Raw genomic sequence first — 17,258 nt, 5'->3', positions numbered from 1 at the left:
TCACCACTGTTGTTAAATGTAGGCATCACCTCGTTCCATTTCATAAAATAGTCAATGGCAACAATAATATACCCATGCCCTTCGACCGAGTGAGGATTACATGTCATGAAATCAATGCCCCATTTTGCAAATGGTCCAACAGTGAAGACATGATGCGGTGGTGCATGTGGTAATCAAGTTTTACGGTAAAAAATATGGCATGCATGACAACTTTTGACAATAATAATGCAATCGTTAAATATGGTAGGCCAGAAGTAACCAGCACGGAGAATTTTCTGTGCGGTAGCATAACCAGATAAATGTCCACCACAAACAACAGAATGGAAATCATTTAGAACTTTCTCGGCTTCCTCATGTGTGAGGCACCTACAAAAAATCGTATCGATACCGCGAAGATAAAGGGTGTCGCCAATGCTTAGATAATCTTTGGCTTGATATCGAATATGGTGCTGTTGCAAGTGAGAGTTATCAAACCAGAAAGTTTGGGTTTGGAGATAGATCAATATATATCCATATCAAGGGTTAGATGACGAGATCAGAAATAGAGACTCATCCAGAATTGAGGGTTCCGTTGTTGAGTCGATGGTGGTAGAGGGAAGTTCGCAAGGAAGCTCGACAAAAACTAGAGATTTCTTTGACTTGGATTTGATGAATTCCAAATCAAATCCCTGCAAAATGACGATCCATTTTGAATATTTCCCCCCTAGCAATTGACGTGACAAGATGTTTGTCACAGGGTTGCAATCCGAAATGAAAGTGGTCTTTCGGAGCAGGATATAATGGCGAAATCTCTGTACAGCTTGAACGGAAGCCAAAGCTAGCTTCTCCACGTAAGAATACTTAACTTCCGTATCATTGAGATTACGACTCAAATAATAGATCGGATGTTCAATCCCATCTTCTTCTTGGACTAAAACCATAGCAATGGTTGTATATGTAGCGACGAGATACAAGAAATATTCGTCCTGATAATTAGGGGAATACATTAATGACGCTCAGATCAGGGTATCTTTGAGAGCATCAAAGGAAGCTTGCACAACTTGGTCCCAATGGAAGGGAATTCCATTTTTCAAAAGATGAGTAAATCCTTTAGCCATTTCGGCATAGTTGGGAATGAATCTCCTTAGAAAGTTAGCCTTCCCTTGGAGTGTCTGTAACTGAAGTAAATTGGAAGGTGGAGACAGATCAAGAATTTCCTTAACCTTCAAGGGGTCGAGTCGAATTCCTTCTTTGGACACTACGAAAAAATGAAAACAACCAGAACCAACACAAAACACACATTTATGTGGATTAAGTCGAATTTTGTAGTGTTGGCACCGTAAAAAGATGGCTGTCAAATGTCACGAGTGATCAACCTGTTTCCATGAATGAGAAGGTAAGTCATCTAGATAGGGTTGAACGGCGTGTTTGATCTCGTGGAAGGCATAATTCATTGCCATATGAAAAGTTTCCACAACATTCTTCAAACCAAAAGGGAGTTTCCTATATGCGAATGTGCCCTAGGGACAAATAAAGGAAGTTTTAGATTGGTCTTCTAGGCAGATATTGATCTGATTATAGTCAGAAAAGCCATCCATAAATGAAAATATTTCACATCCGGCACATTCATCAATTATCTGGTCGATAAAGGGAGCGAGATAGTTGTATTTTGGACAAGCATGATTAAAATCCATATAATCAACACACACTTGTATTGTTCCTTGTTTCTTCATGACAAGAACAATATTGGAAACCCAATCGGTAAGAGGAACGAGGTATATGAAACCAGCATGCAAAAGTTTTTCAACTTCTGCTTTTATGGCAACAACCTTCTTCGGATGAATAGGACGGAGGCGCTGTCGTACCGGCTTGACATCAAGATACATTTTAATCTCATGTTCAACTATACTAGAATCAATACTTGGCATTTCCTCATATGACCAAGCAAATATGTCGTGGAATTCATGAAAAAGAGCACAATAAGTTTCAAGTTCTGATGGAGAACAAGATTTGCCAACATGGATGTTTTCTACAATTCTAGGTTTGGTTGAAATATCGATAGAAATGGTTTCTTCGATATTTGATAAGTTTCATTCGGAATCGTCTGTGTCTATAAATATAGAATTTGAAAGGAAATCAACGATTGAAGGGTGATTTAGCTCATTTGGAGTATCTTCTATGTCATATGGAAGATGGGATCGGTGATGATAATCTGCCCATGGTCCTTCTTCTGTCATCATTGATTGGATGATTCCTTCATCAGTAGAAAATGCATGTGAAAAAGGATCAGAGGAAGTACCATATTCTAACAAATGATCAACCCATACAATCGGTGATGATGGGTTTGGATTTTCTATGCGAGCCAAAAATATTGATTGCTATGTGAGCTCAACTGGGCTTAGCAGCATGGTTTCATTATGCATATCAACTCCATAATTATTGGAAGTCTTCCATGAGTCAGATGAAGTGGAAGATATCATGTTACAGGTCTCAACTTTTGAAACTTCTACCGTTTGTGATGGTGACGGTAGTGAAAAGGTGCCCATTAGGGAAGAATCTTTGAAGAGACCTACTCCAATGTTCTGAAGAGATAATGGAGGTCCGTGAACTAACAGAACGCTTCTAGTTGCATGTGAACTAGAGACGAAGAAGGTGAGTTGATCAATTACTGTAATTCTGCCTTTATGAGGGAAAGCAATCATATGAAAGTATGTCTAAACCACAACAGCCATAGCATAAACCCACATTCTTCCTAGTAAAATATTGCAGTCAAGAGGTCCGTTAACGACCTCAACTTCAATAATTACATTTTTTCCCCTTAATTCTATCTGCAGGTTACTTAAAATTCCAAAAGGTGTATAAGTTCGACTGTCAAAATATTTTAACGTCGTAGGTGATCATGAAAAAGGTGGTGAGCCAAGTGTTTTCCAGCAATTCATTGAAATGATACAAGTAGATGCACCTTTGTCAACAATGGTTTAGTGAATGAGGTGATTCAAAGCATTTACTTGGATTAAGAATGCTAAATGTGCTGGTAATTGTGGCGTATAACCCACATGGTTAAAAACTATGAGATCAATTCCACCAATTGCTGACAATAAAGCATGCTTTTGGGAGGGAAAATTTTGAAGCACCTCAAGCGTCGACATAGTAGAAGGTGACTGAGCCAAATATTTTACTATGTTATAATTTTTCACTACTCAAGCTCGAGGGTTGAATGTAGATTTATGAACAACTCCCTTAGGTGGTTTTACTGTTAACTCTGGTGCAATGGGTGGTGGAATGGAGTTATATGAAGTCGAAGTCAAAGTATTGGGTTAATATATAGCCTGGTTATTTGAAGATGAAGGTGGATTACCATAATCTTTACTTCATGTAGTCACCAAAACATCAGTCTTAGGCTTAGTGGTGGATAGCATAAGCACTTTTGAAGTGGAAGCATGATCTATAGCAACCAAATGAGTCTCTGGGTTTGGAAATGGGTCTGTCAACACAGTGGATGTACTAGAAGTCTTAAGAAGTATTGAGACGTCAGAGTGGTGAGGACAATCTCGCGTAAATTTCTCCTAATTACAAATTAAACATGGGTAACAAGGTTTCCTAGCCGAAGAGGAGGAATAAATGATTTCTCTTAAGGGGGAGAATTTTGTTTCTTTTTGGTTTTCCCCTTTTTCTTGCTTCCAGGTTTCTTTCATTTTTACCTTTGTTAGATGACACAACATTTATTTTGGAAGAAAGTGTATTATCAGGTGTATTAGAGGTTTGATTTGAAATATTAAGTGTTTGACTAGATGGTCTATTTTCTGTTTGAGTGCTTGAATAACCTATCACACTGTCACTGGCATGAGATTCCTTACTGGATGGAGGTAGTGGAATAGTAAAAGCTGGTCTAGGTGCATTTGGAATCTTATCATAGAGCGTGCCAGAATAGGTGTAAATCAAGTCAAGTATTGGGCATGAGCAATTACTTGCTCTTTAGTAACAAGTCCTCCTTTAGACACATCCTCGGTGATAGATGGCAACAAGGATTGAATAAACCACTCAGCTAAAAGTCGATCAGGAACAAAAGTTTTACCATTCAATGACGACGACACCACTCATGAATATGATCAGAAATGTGAGTAGTAGTGGTCTGTTTAAAGTTGGTCAACAGTTCCATTCCAGTTTCATATTTGATGGGTAACTGGAAATGGGTTAAAAATGTAGTGGCTAAGGCTGTGAAGTTTTCAAATGAAGCTCATGGTAATTCAATATACCACTTTGCAGTCGGACCAGTGAGCATTCGTTGGAAAAGATGTATTCTTACCGAATCATCATTTAGGGAGTTGGATGAACACCATAAATGAAAAGTCATAATGTGATTGGACAGATCTTCTCTAAGGTTTCCATTGAACTTAGGAATATCATAAGGCAATTTGTGTGGAATCACTAACCACCAAGCTGAATAAAGAATGGGATCATTGGTAAGCCGATTTAAATCTGGTAATTCAAGTGTTGCAACAAAAGGAAACTGTCAGTTTAGGTCGGGTTGAGCGTAACCAGGGTAAGATGGAATTGCCTGGGAAATAGGCCTTTGCATACCAGCATAAGGAATCTGCTACTGGTAACCTTGATAGGGGTAGGTTTGTTGAGCATATCCAGTATAAGGTTGTTGTTGGGAACTAGGATAAATTTTTTGTTGACCAAAACCAACATAGGCTTGTTGACTAGAACCTGGGTAAGCTTGTTGTTGACCAAACCTAGCATAGGATTGTTGACCAAGTCCAGGATAAGTTTGGTACTATTGGAATTGTTGTTGTTGGTATTGTGGCTGCCACGGTTGTTGATACAATGGTTGTTGCCCACTAGTATAAGTTTGACCAGGTTGTGGATAAATTGGACTAGTATAAGTCTAAGTCATCCCAGTTAATGGTAAATTGGCCTGAGGTTGTTGGATTTTAGACACAAACGGTTGTTGTAAAATGGCCTGAGAAGATTGAGTCTGTAGACCTAAAACTTGAGGGTAAGAGGTTGAAGGATCAACTTGCAAAGGTTGAGATACAATCAACTAAGCTTGCAACTATGGTAAAGTCATAACAACAGGCATAGTAGGTATGGATGAAATAGGTTGTATTGGTTGTGATGAATACACAAGCCTTGGTTAAGCAGACATTGTAGGCTACCATTAACAAACAATCATTCCAAAATAAGTTGGACCTAAAGTTGACGATATACTTACATATGGTGGCCCCCCAGAGTATGGAGAATAAGCAGATTGGGCATATTTTTCTCCATAGGGAGGTAATCTAGTGTTAAGTGGATACATTGGATGGTAACTAAATGGACCAGCTTGATATTGACTTGATGGATCAAACTGTTCAGTATCCATAAGTGAAGAACCGGGTAAAATTCCTGTGGACGACATGGGTGAAGACCATGGACTAGAAGAAACACTGAAGTGAGTTCTAGATAATGATTGGTAACCTAGTGGGACGGACGAATCACCATATAGATGTGACTTAAGTGTTGTGGTAAACATCGAAGAAGTAGCGACAGTAGATGCTGTCATAGCTGTAACAGATGATACAGTCTGGGATGTTGTTTCAGCCATAGTCAAATGACCCAATAAATGTCCTAATGAATCTATGGGAGTTTGAAAGTAAACAGGATCAAGAGGAGTAGTATAAGTTAACCGAGGAAAAGAAGGATAAAGATAAAGCCCTGGTCCAAAACGAGTTGGAGTTCTAGGTGAAGTTTCTTCTTCAAATTCCTCTTCAATAGCAATCAAACTGGGTGGAAGGATTTCACCATCAGGTCTGTAATAAATTTCTGGTGTTTGACTCTGCGGTAAAGGAGAAGTCTCAACAGTTACAGATGTTTGAGGATAAATTGGTCGATCGTCTTCTGGTACGGGAACAACTTCTGGTTGTTCAACTTCGGGATCCAAGTGTTCTGGTAAAAGAACAACGGGTTCAGGATGAATTTCTTGAACAACTTCTAGTTGAGGATCAACTTCTTGTTGGACAACTTTAGTTACCATTTCACTAAGTTCACTTTTAGTGTCCTCAGGTAATTGTAAAGGTTCCACTTTAGTAGCAGATAAACCAGTAATAGTAGGAGTAACTAGAATCGTAGTATGTACCGGTATACGTGACTCTGGTAAATCAGATGAATAACCAGAAGTTTGTGATGTACTGGACTCAGCTAAACGACCGCTTTCGCTGACTAGGTGTAGCTTCAGGCGTAAAGGTAGTTTACTCACTGTCCTACGCGAATGATGGGGTAAAGGTTGATTTTATTCCACGATTTCTGATTGATTTTCTTATAAAAAGAAATAAACAAAAAGAGGGTAATCTAGGCAAAAGATTTATTTAGTAACTGTGAACTGCCTCGGAGGAGCCAAGGACTTAACATACGTGCAGGTAATCTCCCTGAATGCTATTTTCGGTGTATCACAATATACAAGGTGGCTGACTTGGTTACTTATGGATGGATAGCAACCTAATGTAGTCCTCACAAATATAACCAAAAGCACATGGAGACCCAATCCATGTTAGTGCTGTCTAATGCGAAACCGCACAGCGAAAGCATTCCCTTATACTTTTCGTACTATAACACCTCCCGATATACCCGAAAGTACATGGATGAGCTACGATATACTTACGTATGTGGAATGAGGTATTACACTTGGAATGTATCATAGACCATTAGCTACAACTGCTACATTTAACAATGTTGGAACACGTCTCTAGCCTAGACCTCTAAATGTTATGTGTTAAGCTACAATGCCCCATTTGGTTAATTGAGATAAATTTTAGTTGATCTTGTTTAAAAGTTTGCCTTTCAGGTTCACCACGTGATGTTTCTGAAACTCCTAGAATGCAACTAAGATGGGAAACATTCTTTCCATTTGATTTAAACAATGAAAACCATAACTAAAAGGATAGAGCAATTAGATTCTCTAAACAAAGAGCATAGAGCACATCTAATGCAACTTTCCCTATACCATTCCTACAAGAACACACAAACTTATAAATTCATTATGCATGTTTTTGTTTTCATTCCTTTAATGTTTAGATGAACATAAAGAAACTAAATGCACAAACGATTAATAAATGCTTTTCACAAGAAACAAAGACTTTACGACAGTTTCATTTTCAAAGAAATGAAGACTTTACGACAATTCTTTTTTAGAAAAGTAAAGACTAATCAATGTAAGCTAACTTTGGGATTGATTTGACAATGATAAAGAAAACATAAAGAAACATTGAACAAACAAAGCCAAATTGGGCATGGAAAAGAAATGCTAATTTGGACTTCAGGGACATAGAAACATTGACCATTCAACAAATAAGATGTGAAACAGTTTGGAAAAAATCAAGCAAAAAGATGGGTTTTTGGCTTGACAAGGACCAGCGCAGCCCTAAGTGGGAGATAATGTATTGCAGAGCACTGTCTCTAGGCTAAGGCTGCTCTGTAGTGCACTGTGTTAAGAACAACTGTGCCTTGATGCCAAAGAGCACTATCGTCACAAATAAACACACATTTTGACCAAACAAGCTTCAAAATGACTAAATATAGGTAAATTAACTCAAGCAAAGTCTACTAGTGCTGCTAGACAAGGGATAACTACCAGGAACGATGATCGTTCCCCAGTATGGTCGCCAATTTGTTATACAGAATTTATACCTACGGATAAGTATATCTTCCCTAAGTGGGTAGTTACACTTAGAACAACTGAAGTAAAGATGTTTAACCCTTTCCTACAATAAACAGATAAGATAAAAGAACCTACTTGTGATCCTTCACTTCCTTTGATCTCCTTTGAGTTTCTCCTGTCGCTCTCGCTCAAACTGAATTTGCTCAATTGGTACCTGCCAGCATAAACACAAGACAACAACAATCAAAGAATATGATCTATTTATTGTAAACAAATGGGATCGACAAAATTTGAACCTACATTCGTCATAGATATAGACAAAAGTATTGGAAAAGGAACAAACAACTTTATTGATTGATAGAAGGAGAAGTCACACCCAATGTGGTTCGATCTTGTGTTGCTCATCCAGCTTAGTCAAAGCCCTCATCACATCAATAGAAAAATCAATCCAACAACATAACATTACTTTGACAATGATTTCAAGTCTCTAAACCAACAATATTTCTCTATAATATCCAAGCTCCTTGGCTCTATGATGGGAGGCCAATTTATTGATGAATGTAAGTGGTTTTGTCATTAATATGGTATTGAATGGTTTTCCATAATTGGATGATTAGTTTCCATGTTCAAAGGGATGAGAGGAGAGAGGATTAGATGATCCAAGGCTATCCTAAGTCGAGCTCATCTTGATAGGATAAGAGCTAGGTTCCTTCTAGAAGGCTCTAGAAAGGAGGAATATACTCATGATCCAATGAATATTTCAAGGATTCTCACCTAGCAGAGGCTTGAGTGGGCTTAGGTGCTTTGCAAAGCAGCCTTGAATGGGACTACCTGCTCTACAAAGCACTTACCCCTGACCAGGGGTGCGCTAGAGACCCAAGGAAGCACTTCAACAGGGATTGTTGGATTTTCATAGGTTGATCATGGTTGTAGTGATGTCTCTGTTAGTGTCAGTATTTGCAGCCTGCCATCAGTGATCAAAAATCCTCTTTTCATATCATTTTAAGGGTCCGATTCAACAGTTTTTTTATCATTCCACTAGGTCATGCAAAAATTTAGTCACTGATCGTAGTCCTAGTCCAGAAACATCATTCTTACCTAAATTTGATTACTTGCTGGCATAGTTTCATATCTTGTTGACTGTACATCATCCATAAAGTTATTCTTATCATGCCATTTGTATCAGCCATGAGGTCATTATGTCATCTTGAAGTTCAGTCCTTCAAGGTCTCATTAGGTCTTTAGGGTTTTTCAAGGTTTCATTAAGTAATTAGGGTTGCCAAGGTTTCATTCCATTGCATAAGACCAACAAGTAAAGGGTGATCAAATAACATCCCTTCACCATGTGAAGATGATTTGTGAAGAGAAATTCTTATTTCATTATGTAATTTTATGTCTTTCAAATGTAATAATTTCACCATCCCAAGCTGTTAACTCAATGTTCCATAGATGTCAAACCATCAAAATATCAATTTTTCAAAGGAAATAGTCAAGTGAAAGGGTAAAGTTTCAAAGGGTTAAGTGCATGCCAAAGGGAGTTGTTTTTTCCCAAGGGTGTCCAAATCATCATTTTCCACAAGCACTAAACCCTAATTTCCTCACCCATTGAGCTAGGGTTGGCTATGAAATCAGAAACATCTGAGTATATGAGGCATAAGGGAGGTCATTTCAGCGAGTATGAGGCCATTCCAACTCATACACATCATGTCTCCATCATTTTTCAATAAGTCATTCCAAGGGACAAATCATTTGCCACACATAGGGCCAGTTTTTCTTCAAACTATGTTTTAGACCAAACAATGAGGAATTTGGAAAAAGTGAGAGAGGTTTTTGTCCATAATAGGCCAGGGAAAAAAAACCTCCACTTTTTACACAAGTGTCATGGTTTTAGAGAAATGTCAAAAATATAGTTGCTATAAGAGAGTTGCTGCACTCCTGGAGTGACGTTTGGAAAATCAAGCTTTCTTCCTAGATGGATTGACCAAATGACTTTCTTGATGAGTAAAATGGTAACTAGACACAAAGATATTTCCAATGAGCTATCATGAGCTCAATTTGGAGTTGAGGAAGACCTCCAAAAATTGACTGAAATAACACTCTGCATTTGGCAACCTCATTCTGCACATTTTGACTAGTCTTGGGAGATTGAGCTTTTGATAGGGAAAATGAGCTCCAACTTAAAAAATTCAAGATTTTCTGAAAAGTAAACTCGACAATATTTCCAACGATCTATCCCATGCCTAATTTGGACACTAGGAAGGCAATAAAAAGTTGTCTGAAAGTGGCACTGCACTTTTCACCTGGCGCTGCTCCTTTGCCCGATTTTCCCAGTGCAAATTAACACAAGTGCCACACTTTTGTCCTGGTGCTGTGCTTTTGAGCATTGGCACTGTGCTTGTGGTAGTAGAGATAAAAACCTCAAAACCCTCAATGAAACTCCAAAATTTCTCTTGCCCTCCAGCATTACAAGTAAGTGGCCTTCTCTCACCCTAGTTTTGATTTGCAAATCTAAATTATAAGCATCGTTTGCCCTATTTAATATGAAACCCTAAAATATCCCTAATGATGCCTAAAACCCTAAATCCTCATTGTTCATCCTAGCACCTATCCCTACAGCTATAAATTCCCCTATCCCTATTACCCTATCACCTTATCCCTTTTTCCCTTTACCTCTATTCCATATCATTCCCATTCCCTTTGTCCCTCTTCCCTAAGAGAAAATTCTCAAGCAAACATGCCCTCCCTCTCATTTCCTACTCATCCATGAATTTCCTAGTCACAAGCTCATCTCCCATCCCCTCATTCCTAAAAACACTTTCACTCATTCCCTTCATACACCTCAACCTTGCAAACATGGACCAAGAGGACCGAGACTATGAGGAGGAGGCAAACATAGACAATGACACCTCAGCAAACGGAGCTAGGCAACAGAGAAAACCACACAAGGGAGGAGGATAGGCTTAGGATGTTGGCTGAAGCTTCTTTGGCTCATAAGAGCACTTGATGATGGTTCTTCTCACCAATTTTGGGCAAATTTGGAGCAAGTTTTGTCATTTGCAAATTTTGGATTTCAATACACAGAAAAACTGCCCGGTGGCGCTGCACTTTTCCTATGGGCACCCATTGAAGAAATGGTTTGCATTTTTGGATTCAGAGTGATGAGGACATGCACCCTAGCAAGTTTCAAATTTTTTGGGGTAGAACTGGTCCACCAAAAGGTCAAAAAACACCCTAAAAATGACCTTTCTGCCACTTTTTGGACACACAGAAGCAGTCTTGGGAGAATCAAGTTTTGAGGGGTCAAATGAGCTTCAAATTCCGAAATTCCAGGTGTTTTGGAAATTATACTTGAAGAAATTTCCAATGATCTATCATGGGCTCAATTTGGATGCCAGGAAAACCTCTAAAAGGGACCTGAAAGTGGTGCTACGCTTTTGGCCAGTGGCGCTGCACTTTTGGTAGTTTTGCTAAGGGTTGCTATTTTTCCAGTTTTTCGACTGTAATCATGGATTATCTTTCATGGTGGATGATTTACCATTGTAAATGATGACTTGGCATGTAATTATGATAGATAAATAGTGATAGAGGGTAGATTCATTGCTTTAGAAGTTAGTTTGAGCTCAAATGAATCAGTTTTTCACTTTTAGAGGCAAGTTGTTGATGATGCCTATATTCCTGTTTCTTGTTCAGTATTAGTTAGATTAGCTCCTCATCTTAGGGATTCAACCCCTGAGGATGGGAGGAGGTTGAAATCATGTCTATATCTTCTTCTTCTTTCTCATTGTAAAGGGTTGGACTCAGCTGGATGCTCAGACCTTGATTGTACACCTTTTGTAAGCAGTTTGGCAGGAGTTTAATAAGAATTGCAACTATTTTTATGGAATCCATGTGGTATGAGTTTTAGTACAGTTTCTCCTTCTATAATCATATGTCAATGTGTTTTTTATGATTCTGCAATAATTTAATTGCTTCTAGTTGAATGTTTTCAAGTTTGATAGGTGGAATTCATTGCATCAGTGCTCTGCCTTAGGAAACCATTCACCATTTCATGTTTTCTGTAGTCTAGGAAGGATTCATGGTTTTCACATGCCCTCCTTAGCTTCTCACCAGTCTAAAACATCTCGCCCCATCAAGCTCTTGAGTGATAAAGCCTATGCCTACCTTGTCCCATTGAACACCCTGCAATTCTGACCTAGTTCCCTAGACCTAAACTATCCAGCTCCTGCCGATTTGGAAAAACCCCTTCAAAATCCAATCAAAACTTTGTGCTACTATACCTAGCCTAAAATCATTTTTCTGATACAGTAATCTTGGCTAAGATCCTTATGGAGAGATCCCTCTCCTGGCCTAGTAGGGCTAGCTACTTGGCTAAGTATGGTTTGTGGTTACCCTGGAATTGCCTTCCTTCAATCCGAGGTTCAATCCAGGCGCTAACAGTCTCTATGTCAAGGTTGAAGATGTTGTCGTGGAGTATGTATTTATGCGTGCATGGTTGATTATGCATTTTTATGCATGTTAGTGTTCACATATTATCAAGTGCACATGATGTGGTTGTTGTTGTCATGCATGCGGTCATGGTTTGTGTAGTTGATATGGTCATGCATTTATGACTGGGCTCTTGCTAGAATGGTGTGTATATGGTTTTACACTCATGTGTTATATGTCTATATGTAGTTGTTATGCATGTATAATATTGGTTATAGTTATGCATGAATATTAGGTCAAAAATTCCTTGTGAAGTCATTGTATGCAAATTTAGGTCACCATGGTGCTATTGGTTGTTATGTTGCTAATGTGTTGGTTGAGATAGAACATGAAATGCATATCATCATAATGAGGTTGCTACACTAGACTTTGGAATAAGAGTAGATCATCATACAAGTATTGTATGTTTGGCATGCGGGTATTTAAGTTAAGGATTGTCATATGTATTAGGTTTATATACATTAGGCTTACGTACATGTCCTTTGATGTTATGGTTATGTACATGATAGATGATATTTCATTACTATAGTCATATGCACATGTGTCGGATAATCATGAATGATAGTAACCTATGGTTGTATGCATTGTTATTTTTGTTTATGTTAGATAACTGATCATGTTATATGTTGTTGATGAATATGCTATAGGTTAGCTTGTTGTTGTTTTATGCTAGTCACTTGATGATTAGGGTTATAACATTAATATCTTGATGTTATATGTATCATGCTAAATTGGATTGGCCTTTGCAGATGGTTAGGGTTACGACATTCAGGCATGAGCCGACATATTTGTGGTATGGTGTCGCACTAATCTAGATTGATCATACATATGTGATTGTTATGCATGAATGACAAATGCTTATGATCTTATGATGTGAACATGTTAATTAGTTACTGTTATGGATATCATGATTTATGATTGAGTTGATATGTCGTGAAGTTGTATCATGCTAACCTAGATTTATTATGCATACAAGATAGCCTCCCCTGAAATACATTAAGGTATGAGTTTTCTTATGTTGTCTATTTTATGTTTGAATGTTTGATATGTTATCTAGTTGATTTATTTAACATGGTATGTTTGCAAGTTGGTTGAAAGTTCAATGAGTTGCATAATACGAGTATGTGTTCCAATGATCTTATTTTAAGATGATTTTACTAACACATGTGTTGAGACAGTTGATATGTACTTGAGTATAGTAGGTGATAGTTGTAGCATTATGTCTAATAACTTTGAGTTAACTATGGATTATGATGTGATTGTTAGTCTTGCTAAAGGTTGATTTCAAATTGATAGATATGATTGTCTTAATATCTGGAACATGTGGTTGACATGTGTAAATAGTTGTAGGATATCAATTGATGTGTTTATATAACTAATAGTTGGGTGATGTGACAATACATAGTAAGCCTCAATTGTAACAAGGTAAAAAGGTAAAATAAAGGAATTAGGCAAGAATTCCTTGGGCTATGTTTCGAAACCCTAATTCCAAACAAATGAGTTCTTTTCCTACATGAAGTCTTCTTAACCTTGATTTGTCTAACATTATGTGGATATGTGCTAGATTCATGAACATGTACTTGATAGATATGTTAGCTAGTTTCTAGTTACATGTAGATCTGTCAAGGGAATTGGAGTCCCTTGAGACATGGCACATATGTGTTCAACTACAAGGCAACATGCTTGGCATAACAAGATAAGGTAATTGGTGTATTGTTATGTTATATATACACTAACAATTATGTGTTTATGGTAGTATGATGTAGGGGATTGCATGGAAAAAGAAATTGCCATGAAATTTTGAAGAAGGCTCAGGTTGAGCTTTCCTTGGGAACCATGGGGATTGAGTCATGGTGTTTGTTGCTAGTCTTGTGCTTTTGGTATTTTATGAATTGTTGAGCTAAATTGTGTTTTTGTGTTTTTTGTTTCTTGTTTTTGTTTGTTTGTTTGTTTTTGTTTTTTTGTTTGTTTTTGTTTTTGTTTTTGTTTTTTGTTTTGTTTTTGTTTTTGTTTTTTTTTGTTTTTTGTTTTTTGTTTTTGTTTTTGTTTTGTTTTGTTTTTTGTTTTGTTTTTTTTGTTTTTATGTATGGTGCAAGGCCTTGCCACTTTGTTGTGGTGTCATACTGTTATTGACTTTCATGGTTTTCTTCTTAGTTGTTTCTTGTCTTGCCTTTTATGTTTTGAGTCTTCGGAATTGTTTGGGAAAGAGGAAAGTTGATGGAGCTCGAGAGAGCTGCATGGTATCAGAAAGGTAATGTAAGATTTAGATGAGTAAGCACAAAATAGGTAAGACTATGACAACCAGTTGGACTGGTTGGGTCCATTGGAGTAAATGGACGATGACAGGATAAGCAAGAGCAAGGTAACCAAAAAAGGTAAAGTAAATGGACCTAATATGTCAGATGGCTTAACTAAGTTGGGAACAATGCTTCTAAATGTTGTGCATGAATAATTGAAGTTCTCTTAACCTTAACATCTAGTATTTATGTTGTGATCATGATTTCTTTATGCTAATGATTATATGCATATATGTATGTATGTACGTTGTTATTTGACAGGGTCATCATGGATCATGATTGTTTTATGCTAATGTTTATGTATATGTATGTATGTGTCTATGTATCTATGTCACTATCCGACAGGGTCATCAAGAATTGTTCTTGTGGAGGAATGATTGCTTACGCAGGCAAATGACATGAAGAGGTTCCTAGTCTTACGAGGAATTAATTGGGAAGAGTATTCATGACAAATATATGAGGTTAGTATCATGTGGTTATGAGATGATATTATGTGATTATATTATGTCTATGTTATGGACAGGCTATACCGAGGGATACATCAACGAAATGAAAGCAGTGTGGTTTACATCATGCTAGGACAAGCATGGATAAGACACTGGAGGCAAGGTTACCTAGTAGAGACAATGTGGTTTTGGATGTGTGGTACTACTGTTATGCATATGTTATATATGTTGCACATGTTGCATCTGTGATGTTGTGCGCATGCGGTGTTGTGTATATATAGTATGTGTACATGTTTTTTTCATGTGATATTATGTACACGATGGTATAGATAGTGTTGTGCGTTGCATACGCAGTGCTAGGTATAGATGGTGCTATCTATAGGTTGTATATGTGGTGCTGTGTACATATTGTATTGTGTGCATGATGGATATGCAGTGTTGTGTGCATATGGTGCTGTGCACGTGTTGGATATGCAGTGTTTATGTACAGATGATGCTATGTACATGTTAGATATGCAATGCTATGTACAGGTGGTGTTGTGTGCATGTTATACATGTGTTGCTATGTACATATGGTGTTGTGTGCATGATTTTACACGTGGTTTTGTGTCCATGTGGTGCTGTGTACATTTTGTACAAGTGGCGTTGTGTGCAAGTGGTGTTGTGTGCATGTCGTGCATGTGGTGCTATGTACATGAGGTGTCGCGTACATGTCGTGCATGTGGTACTATGTACATGTGGTATTGTGTACATGTTGTACAAATGGTGTAGTGTACATGTGGTGTTGTGTACATGTTGTGCAGGTGGCGCCGTGTACATGTGATGTTGTGCACACGTTGTGTAGGGGGTGCGGTGTACAGGTGGTAATGTGTACATGTTGTTACTTGTACATATAGTACTGGTGCACTTCATACATGCTATGTTGAGGGCATGTGGTACTAGGTATGTGCATTATGTAGGTGCATGCATTGTGTGGTGTTGTACATCGGGTATAGATGTATTGTATTGTATACACTGGGTGTAGGTGTATCTATTGTATGTCAGGTGTAGGTGCATGTATTGCATGGAGTTGTATGTCGTATGTGGTCATATGTGTGTGATGCACACTATGTATATGTGCACCTGGTTGAGGAGAAGGTGCTGGGTGTTTGTCGGGTGTGGCAATCAATCCAATGTGCGTATGAAATAAGGACAAAGGTAGAATTAAGGATTGATTAAAGGATAAGTATCAATATATTATTTCAATTTTACTATGCATGTTATTTATGACTATGGTATATGATGATTATATATGATCTATGATTCTGGTTTATGATGGTTACATATGATTTATGATGTTGATCTATGATGGCTGTGTTTTGAGCTAACCAGATGTGATATGTTTATACATGATGTTTTGATCAAACAATTAGTTTGACTTGTTTTGATAGGAAGTGAACAAGATTGTAAGTGTACCTTATTGACGAATTACCAATGAGGTATGATTTGAGGTTATTTCAATTTATTTGAATCTAGTGGAAATTATGTGCTTGGCATAGGAATGCATGAACATGCTTAGTTGGGTGGTTGAAAGTGACTGCAAGAATTTGCAACAACAAAAGGAATTGGAAAATCTAGCAGTATGCTAGTAAAGCATTCAGGGCCATTTTGGGACACTGGTACCCAATAGTGTCCATTAATTTCCATGACCATGTTATGACTGGTATGATGGTTTTGAGGCATGGATATGCATTGGTTTTTGTATCTTCCGATGTGAGGAAGCCTTGCCAAGGGATGGATTTCCCGGATGGGGGTGCCAATGAAACTTGGAAGGTGAGTGACTGCACGAAAGGGTTGACTGGATTGCCTGAGGGATTGCATAGCAGAGAAAGGAAGATCGAGAATGGATTTGTTTTGGTCATTAGCATTGCCAGATGGAATTAGATTCACATTGGGAGTGCGCCATGGAACAATGAGCCAGTAATTGTTCATTGAGAGGACAAGTGGCATAGGATTATAATGCTAGACATTGGATGCAGTTTGACTGTGGTAGTGGATTATGGACTTCCTGGGAGGTAGGTGGATCTTGGTATTACTTGAGGGTGGAGGTGTGGGCCTCTAGATTCCCTTGTTGTGGATGCAAGCATCGTATCTTTTTATTTGCTGGTTGAGAAAATGTTTATATGCATATATTATTGTAAATATTGTATCGAGCTGGATTTATAAAGCTCCATAGACAATATGGTTATTTGCTTGTTGAAGCAAATGTGTATGTGTATATGTGGTTATTGTAAATACCATAATGAGCTGTGTTATAAAGCTCCAGTAAACGGTATGCTTGTCATGTTTCAACAGTGGTCATTGTAAATACTACAAGAAGCTATGTTATAAAGCTCCATGGGCAATATGTTTTGTTTTCAGCAGTCTTGTTGG

The sequence above is a fragment of the Pinus tabuliformis genome, chromosome 6 (assembly GCF_031772625.1).
Source record: "Pinus tabuliformis cultivar Carrire ecotype Pingquan chromosome 6, CPIR1, whole genome shotgun sequence".
In the NCBI taxonomy this organism is placed as follows: Eukaryota; Viridiplantae; Streptophyta; class Pinopsida; order Pinales; family Pinaceae; genus Pinus; species Pinus tabuliformis.
Note: the sequence above shows the minus strand (reverse complement) of the source record.